Raw genomic sequence first — 9,299 nt, 5'->3', positions numbered from 1 at the left:
TAGCCTGGGCTCGGGTCAGCAGCAGGCGCAACCCGTGTGGCCAGACCGGCTCATTAGCATATGCCCGCCCGCCGCTTGTTAGCATAGCCCCGCCCTCCAGCCGCGATAGGTCGCTGGAGGGGGCGGGGCCTCGGGGCGCGCGGGAGCAGACGGGGCGGGCTTATATTAACAGTCAATACGCCAGGTGTGAGGACGCCGGGTCAGAGCTCCCGCAGGTCTAGAGTTTGGTCAGGAGGGGGTCTCTTATCTCCTCTCCCGTCCTTCCTTATGTTATGACCACCTGGAGTCCTGGTGGAACCGCCCCTACGTCACCAAAAGGGCTCTCAAGAAGAGTCGTTCACGCCTGAGCCAGAAAGTCGTCGGTGCCAGGGATCCCTGCTCCCCGGTTCGCCCTCCCGTGAGTCCTCTCATCTAACTCACCCGCTGCCCTCTCTGACCTCCCGGCTCATATTCACTCCCTCTCCGTGCTTCACACAGCTGAAAGCACCAAGTGTTGCGTGGCCTGACCCACAGGAAAGTCCGGATACCTCCAGTTATCATTGTAACCATCACTGCACCTGCCCAGAGGTCCTGAGTGGTTTACCCGAGTGTGAATCCTGCCTGGACACGCGGGGTCCGTACCAGTGGTGAAGGGGAAAGGAGAGCCGTGGTCACCCTCCCCTGAACACCCCCTAGGCAGCCCATCGGTCTGGGCCCCCTCCTCTCACAGACCCTGTGGTCCAGCTTGTGTTCTCGTTTCTAAAGGCCCTGTTCTCACCCAGAAGAGACAAACTAGGCCGTTTGGTCTGAGGCATTTCACACCTGTCACCTCACTGGCGCCTCTAACAACCTTCAGGGTGGGTTCTTACCCCACATCAGAGGGGCCACCAGAACCCACAGGCAAGGAAACACCCAGGGCCATCTCTGCTGGCAGTGGTGGCGAGGCAGTCGGTGAGGGCTGGAGGCAAATGTTAACCTCCCTTGACTTTGCGGAGGGTGTGGTCTATGTTAAGTCACAGGCAGACCAAGGGAGGATGTGGTCAGTTGGGGGCTGAAGGCTTGGACAAGGCTCCCCACACACTTTCTTCCAGCCCATGGCAGGGTCACACAGCTCCCTGAGCAAATGGCAGTGCCCTGAGGGCCACTGGGACCGCTTCAGGTGCTGAAATGGTTACCCAGGCTGGTCACAGGCCAGCCCTTCCACCCACCACGTCCCCTGGACAGGTTCCCTCTGTCCCTGCCAGTCACCACATGTTCCCAGGAGCCCCAGCGACCCTGCACCACTTCCTCCCTGCTGCTCTCTGCAGGAAGTGGATTCTCCCTGCCCACCTCTCCCAAATTCTGGGGAGGTGGGTCCTCACGTGCCCACCTCAGCCTGCCCTCCTCTGGAGAGAGGGCCATCTCTAAATGGTCCTTTTGGAATCCTTGGCTCAGTGAATTATCCTTCATGTGCCTGTCTGACTTCTCCTCTGGCCTCTGGGCCCTGAGGCGAAACTGTGTCCTGGAGTATCTGAACCCCCACACTGGGCACCCAGGGACTTGGGGGACACACTGTGGGGCTAGGGGTGGGAAGCAGGGCCTCCTCTCCCTTGGAGCCTCCTCGCTTCAGGTGGTGATTTAGTCGCTCAGTCATGTCCAACTCTTTGTGACGCTATGGACTGTAGCCCACCAGGCTCCTCTGTCCATGGGATTCTCCAGGCAAGAATACCGGAGTGGGTTGCCATTTCCTTCTCCAGGGGATCTTCCCGACCCAGGGATCAAACCTGGGTCTCCTGTATTGCAGGCAGATTCTTTACTGACTGAGCTAAAACAGACATCTGAATTGATTCTTCTCTGCCACTAATTCCATGAATGACCCTGGGCAAGTCTGTGTCTTACGGAGAATCTGTCTGTAAAATGTGCTCAGTGTATTGCTCATTCACTTCAATCGTGTCCGACTCCTTGTGACCCCATTGACTATAGCCTGCCAGGCTCCTCAGTCCATGGGATTCTCCAGGCAAGAATACTGGAGTGAGTTGCCATGCATGAAACTCACTAGGGGATCTAGAGAGGAGGGGATCTTCCCAACCCAGAGATCGAACCTGGGTCTCCTGTGTCTTCTGCATTGCAGGATAGCAGGGACTTAGAACCAAGAGTGTTTCAAGTTCCAGGACCCTAAGACAGGGGATCCCCTGGAGAAGGGAAAGGCTACCCACTCCAGTATTCTGGCCCAGAGAATCCATGGACTGTGTAGTCCATGGGGTTGCAGAGCTGGATACGACTGAGTGACTTTCACTTTCTTTACTCATTGAGCCACCTGGAATGGGGAAGTTGAATTCAGTGATGTCTTAGGGTCCTGCAACTTGAACCACTCTTGGTTCTAAGTCCCTGCTATCACCATTCCAGCTCACACTCCCATGCTCCTCCAACCTCCTGTCCCAGGAGAAAATCTAAGAGTAGTGTTCTGTGGCTCAAAAGACTTTCCCCTGGGGGCTTCCCTGGTGGGCCAGTAGTTAAGACTCCATGCTGCCACTGCAGTTCAATCCCTGGTCGGGGAACTAAGATCCTCCATGCTACACAGCATAGCCCAGAAAAGAAGCTTTCTTCTGAGCTAGTTCTCACTAAGGTGGGTTATCTCCTTTACTTCATGCCTCTCTCTTTGCCTAGACATTAGTTGGCTCTCCACAGGCATCTGTACCCCATCTCTGTCTTCCTGAGGCCTGAACACCGAAAATATAATCTCTCTGCACATAATTCAAAACAAAACAACACTGCAGGAAATAAAAGGAAGTCCACAATAAACGAGACCCTACTTGATAGCATAGAGAGCTATATTCATTATCTTGTAATAACCTGTATCAGAAAGGAATCTGAAAAAGAATATATGTGCGTATGTATATGTATATTTTATTGTTGTTTAGTTGCTAAGTCCTGTCCGATTCTTTTGCAACCCCATGGACTGTAGCCCACCAGGCTTCTCTCCATGGGATCTCCCATGCAGAATACTGGAATGGGTTGCCATTTCCTTCTCCAGGGGATCTTCCCGACCCAGGGATCGAACCCAAACCTCTTGCACTGGCAGAGAGATTCTTTACTTCTAAGCCACCTCGGAAGCCCGTGTGTGTGTGTGTGTGTGTGTGTGTGTAACTCAATCACTATGCTGTACACCTAACAATCTAATACAAACTGTAAATCAACTATGCTTCAAGTAAAAAACCAAAAACCAACTTGACTCCCAAAATACAAAACAGTTACCCAAATGAATTTTGGAAAAAAAAATTTTAAAATTCATTTATTTGAATTTAAAAAATGTAGTCCACAAATTCTGACTTCTCCCATGATGACATCTTCAATTTTAAAAAATGTGTGTATCAATTACTAAAACTTAAAAAGTGTTCTAATGCCTTAACCTTGCTGAGGCCTTGGATATATGCCTCATTCACCTTGTCTAGTCTCCTCCAACCTATCTGTTGACTGTTTAAAAGGAGTTTTCTTTTTGGCTGTGTCACGTGGCTTGTGGGATCTTAGTTCCAGACCAGGGACTGAACCCGCACCCTCGGCAGTGAAAGCTCAGAGTACTAACCACCGGACTGCCAGGGGAGTCCCTGTGTCCAACACTTTTGAAACATCATCTCCAACCTACTGAAGTTAGGTGTCACTACGTTCATTTTACAGTTGAAGAGACAGGCTTGGAGAGGGGAAGCAGTCGCTCAAGGTCCCCAGCGGAGAAAAGACAGAGCCAGATCTGACTCGAGAAGTCCAGGTTCCTTCACCTGTGAGGCTGCCACCCAAAGCTCACCCATCCCAGAAGTGCCACTCTGGCGTCTTCCCCAAGTTACCACAACTCTTGTTCAGCTGCAACTGCAGTTTCATTCGGCCCTGGGTTCACATGCATGTGCCTCTCTTTCCCACTAGATGGCAGCGTCTCTGAAAGCAAGACTCATCTCACTCTCCACGGACCATATTCTTCTCCAGTGCAAATGTGGAAATGGGTATTTGCTGAATGAATGAGTTTATATCTATCTAGACTAAATGTGCTCTCCCTATCTATCCATCCATCCATCCATCCATCCACATCCACACACATAGATAATATTTATTAAGTGCACATTATGAGCCTGTCCGGCCTGGCGTGCTGCGATTCATGGGGTCGCAAAGAGTTGGACACGACTGAGTGACTGAACTGAACTGAACTGAACTGATGAGCCTGTCCCAGCGCTAAGTAGTTCGCTTAGTTAAAAACCATAAAAAGGCAAAGATCTGGCACTTTTATTTATTTATTTTTAGCCACACCTCGAGGTGGGATCGTAGTTCCCTGACCAGGGATCAAACCCATACGACCCGCATCGGAAGTATGGAATCTTAACCACTGGACCAACAGGGAGGTCCCTGGCACTTTTGATATCTATAGGGTAGGAAAATGGAAACTGACTACTTCAGGTACAGGGTTTAGCTCTAGGTGTTGAAAATATTCCAGAATTAGACAGTGGTGATATTTGCACAACTTTATAAATATACTAAGAGCCAGTGAAAAAGGGTACATGCGTGAGTGCTAAGTCTCTTCAGTTGTGTCCGACTCTTAGTGACCCCATGGACCGTAGCCTGCCAGGCTCCTCTGGCAATGGATACTCTAGGCAAGAACACTGGAGTGGGTTGCCATGCCCTCCTCCAGGAGGAGGTCTTCCTGACTCAAGGATTGAACCCGAGTCTCATGTCTCCTGCGTTGGCACTAGCTGATCACTGCATGGCCTGCATCACTAGCTGACTCCTGCACTGGTCACTGCATGGCCACGAGCACACCTGGGAAGCCCCGATGAGTGTATTATATTTCAGGAAAAAAAATTAGGTACTTTAATATATTTAATTTATATTTAAATATATTTAATATATTATTTAACTGACTGGTAATCTGCTCCACTGTGTGCGTGTGTGAGTGTGTTCGTATTTTCATTGCCATTTTACAGAAGGGGAAACTCAGGCTCTGGAAAGGGAAGTGATTCAGAGGTTGTTACGAGAATTAACCATAAATAGCTAATGTTTATGGAGCCTAAACTGCTTGGTCTAGGGTATCTTTCTAACAGTCCCATGACTTTCAACTCATTTTGTAGACAAGAAAAACAGGCTTTGCTGAAGGTCACGAGTAAAAAGAATGGGATTCAATCCCAGGCAATCTGATGGGGGAAGCCTGACTCCCAAATACCCAATTTCTCAAATGAAAAGGACTAACAGGGACTTCCCTGGTGGTCTACGCTCCCAATGCAGGGGGCCCAGGTCTGGTCCCTGGTCAGGGATCCCACGTGCGGTAACTAAGAGTCTGCATGCTGCAGCTGAAAGATCTCACATGCTGAAATGAGGATCGAAGATCCCACGTGCTGCAACTAAGACCCGGTGCAGACAAATAAATAAATAATTTTAAAAAAGACAAGCAATTGTTGGTGAGGATGCAGTGTGTGCAGAACCTCCTCCTCTGCCACCACCGCTGTGACTTGGCACAATCGTTTTGGAAAACTATTAGTCAGTATCCACCAGAGCTGAACATCCGTGTACCTTATGACCCAGCAGTTCCACAGATATGTGCACATATGTGCACCAGAAGACATGTACAAGACTATTCAGAACAGCATTAGCCTTATTAGCTTGGTACTGGAAACAATGCAAATGTTTATCAACGGGCGAATGCATAAATATATCTCAGCGCAGACACATGACAGAGTCTTAACACAGCAAAGAGATGAACACTCTACTACCAAATGCAACCATATGGATGAATCTCACTGACAACATGCTGAGCAAAAGCAGCCTGACGTGAAAGTGTGGATGCTGTAAGGCTTCGTTTATATAAAGCTCCAAAACAGGCTGGTCTTCCCAGGTGGCACTAGTGGTAAAGAACCCGCCTGCCAATGCAGGAGACGTAAGAGATGCAGGTTCCCTGGGTCAGAAAGATCTCCTGGAGGAGGACATGGCAACCCACTCCAGTATTCTTGCCTGGAGAATCCCCGAGGGGCCTGGCAGGCTACAGTCCATAGGGTCGCAGAGTCAGACACAACTGACTCAGCAGACTTAGCATGCACTTACCAAAAGAGGCTAATCCCTGGTGTTAGGCTGTGGTTTAGCCTTGGGGTCACTAGAGGGGATCAAGAAGGGGCCACTAACATTTTGTCTCTTTATCTGGGCTCAGGAAACGTGCGTGTTCATTGTGAGTATTCACTGAACTGGACACTTATGAACAGTTTTTATATGGATGTTGAACTTACAAGTTTTTGAAAAGAGAGACTAAGGGACTTACCTGGAGGTCTAGTAGTTAAGACTCTGTGCTCCCAATACAGGGGGCCCGGATTTGATCCCTGGTCAGGGAACTAGATCCTGCATGATGCAACTAGGATCCTGGCGTGGCCACAAAAATTTTAAACAGACAGAGAGAGCTAAAGTTTGCATGTGCAGCCTCATGGAAGCCTGCCTGGCCTGGGAATGGACTGGGCATCTAGGTAGTGGCAGGAGGAGGAATCACTGAGTGAGTTGAGGGAATAGAGGATGGAGAGGTAGGTGAGAGAAAGAGGAGTCTTAGCTGGGTCTCTAACCGGTGGCAAGTTGGAAAGTCATTTCCCCTATCTGGGTCTCAGTTTCTGTATCTGAAAAATGGGTGAGCAAGTCACGAAGGGAAAATTGATAAATATGATAAATATTCCATCAAAGTGAGGAAGTTGGACTGAACGATTTTTCATATCAGAAGCACTCAATTGTTCTATCAAAAAATATGAGTCTCATACTTCCCTGGTGGTCCCGTGGCTAAGAACCTGCCTTCAGGAGATGCAGGTTCAATCCTTGGCCAGGGAACTAAGATACTACATGGGGCAACTAAGTCTGTGTGCTGCAACTAAGACCCAACGCAGTCAAACAAATAAATCTTAAAAAAAAAAATATATATATATATATATATGAGTCTCATCGTAGGAGGAATGAAAAAAGTCACTTCCCTTGGCAAAAATACACTTCTTGCTACAGAATTTCTGCTTCTGTATTTACAGTTAGTGATATTACAAGTAAGGTCATATTATTATACTTTAAAAAAATTTTATTTGGCTGTGCCAGGTCTTAGTTGCAGCATGTGGGATCTAGTTCCCCGCCCAGGTATAGAACCCCTGTGTTGGGAGCACAGAGTCTTAGCTACTGGATGGCCAGGCAAGGCCCACTAGTACAGCTGGATGGTAGAGAGGAGAGGAACGCAGCCCCTAGTAGGGCAGGGAGCGGGTGGCTGGTGTGCAGGGCCAGCTGGGGGAGAGCGGGGAGGAAAACAGCGGCCTGTGGCAGGATCGGGGGGAAGGGGTTATCCGCCTAGAAATTTTCTTTTTCTTTTTGGCTGCACCTTGAAGCTTGTGGGATCTTAGTTCCCCAACCAGGGACTGAACCCAGGTCCTCGGCAGTGGGAGCTTGGAGTCCTAATCACTGGCTGGCCAGGGAATTCCCTGCCCAGAAACTTCTTTATCCAGCACTGTGGCTGCTTCCTTGGCAGCCAGAGAACACTGTTCCAGGCCAGGAGGAGGCAGGAATGCCATGGGCCAGATTACAAGCTTTTCCCCTCTTCTGCTGGCAGACCAATAACATGGGATTCTATTTTTGCAGGACCATTTGGCAAAATCTACTACATCAAAAATGTTGGTACTCTTTGACCCAACAAGTTCAACTGTAGGAATCTGTCCTATGAAATATCTCCATAAGTGTGCAAAGATGTACAAAGACGTTCCGGGCAGCACTGCTTATAATACTGAGAAACCAGAGAATGGATGAATAAATTCTGATAAATCTCTACCATGAAATACTATGTAGCTGTTAACAACCTCATGTGTAAAACAGGGATAATAATAGGATCCATCTCTTATAGTTTTCATGAGGATTTAGTGAATTAATACCTGTAAAATGCTTCCATAGTAATGCTAGCTGTAGAAATAAGGAAAGATGCAATGTTGATTAAAAAAGAAATGAGAAATGTGATCCCATTTGAGTAAATTAACAACAGTAAACACACATTAAAAAAGAAGAAAAGTCTGGACATACAAGTATCATATGATGACACTGGTGGTCTTTAGTGGAGGGTAGGGTAATGGAGACATTTATTTTGTAAATCTCAATAAATTTTTAAGTAATACCTGTGTATTGCTTTTGAAACCAGCGGGGGGGGGGGGGGCGCGGAATCCTCCAAAACAGTAAAGGAAACAAGAGGAGATAGTGGAGGAGAAGATGGCATGAGAGGGACTTCCTTGGTGAACCAGTGGCTAAGACTCTGGGCTTCCAGTACAGGGGGCCTGGGTTTGATCCTTGGTCAGGGAACTAGATGCCACAACTAAAATCCTGCATGCTGTCAAATAAATACTAAAATATAAAATATATATGGCATGAGAAACCCCCTCCCCTCTTCTTGAGGACCCGGAAGTCCAGAGATCAAAGCCACCCAAACAGGCTCCCTGGGGAATTAAGGGCCCGGGTTTGATCCCTGATTGGGGAATTAGGATCCCACAAGCTTCGAGGCATGACCCTTCAAAAAAAGAAAAGGCTCACTGTTTTGGCTGATCAGACACTGCGGGGTGCAGCTTCCCACACAGCTTGTCTGACACTTTATTCTCATTCTGGACCCCATGGGGACATCTTCTCTTTAGGGCACAAGGACGGGAGGTTGGCTCATGGGGGAGGCTGGGCCATCTTACACAAGCCGTTTGCCCTCTCTGGGCCTCAGCTGCCCTCCTTGCAACATGAGCAGAAGCAGCCCAGCCTCTTGGTATGTTGTGAACAGCTAGGGGAGCAGAATGTGCCACTGGCATCAGAGCAGAGTGAGGGAGGGGGGCCAGCCCGGAGCTGCTGCTTCACCAAGAAGAGCCGCTATGCCAAGAGTCTGTAAAAATGCCGACGGCTGCCATTTGTCAGTGGGCAGTTTGTACTCACAACACTGCTGACACCAAATGCGCGATGTCTTCTCCAGTTCTCCAATACCAGCTGGGTGTCCTCCAATTCAATTCAGCTCTGACACTGTCTACCCGGAGTTAGTGTCAGATCCCACAAGTTAAGGGCTCGGTCCCGCAAGCCTGCCTTCGCTTCAGACACGGAAGTACTGACCGACTGGCTATAAACAGGGGGATCCTTGACCCCTGACTGAGGTTCCATCATTTGTTAGAAAGGCTCACAGGACTCAGGAAAGCTCTTATATTTTGCGGTTCTTCGTAAAGGAGAGAACTCAGGAGACGTGAATGGAAGAGACGCATAGGGCAAAGTATGGGGGCAGGGGGTATGCGGAGCTTCTATGCCCCCGCCTGGTGCGCCACTCCCTGCAGTACCCCAACCCAGAAGCTCTC

General features: G+C 48.8%; 1 long non-coding RNA gene across 2 annotated transcripts; it reads left to right on the top strand.

Annotated features, from left to right (window-relative positions):
- Positions 1-309: 309 nt before the first annotated feature.
- On the top strand, positions 310-8,101 carry LOC133238613 (uncharacterized). Of its 2 annotated transcripts, XR_009733580.1 has the most exons (3): positions 310-397; positions 3,634-3,950; positions 7,579-8,101. It is a non-coding gene; the product is annotated as an uncharacterized LOC133238613 (long non-coding RNA). The 2 variants fall into 2 exon arrangements; XR_009733579.1 differs by lacking the exon at positions 7,579-8,101 and having other exon boundaries at positions 3,634-4,866.
- The last annotated feature ends 1,198 nt before the right edge of the window (positions 8,102-9,299 follow it).

The sequence above is a fragment of the Bos javanicus genome, chromosome 25 (genome assembly GCF_032452875.1).
Source record: "Bos javanicus breed banteng chromosome 25, ARS-OSU_banteng_1.0, whole genome shotgun sequence".
Lineage (NCBI taxonomy): Eukaryota > Metazoa > Chordata > Mammalia > Artiodactyla > Bovidae > Bos > Bos javanicus.
This window is presented reverse-complemented; position numbering and strand designations above follow the sequence as displayed.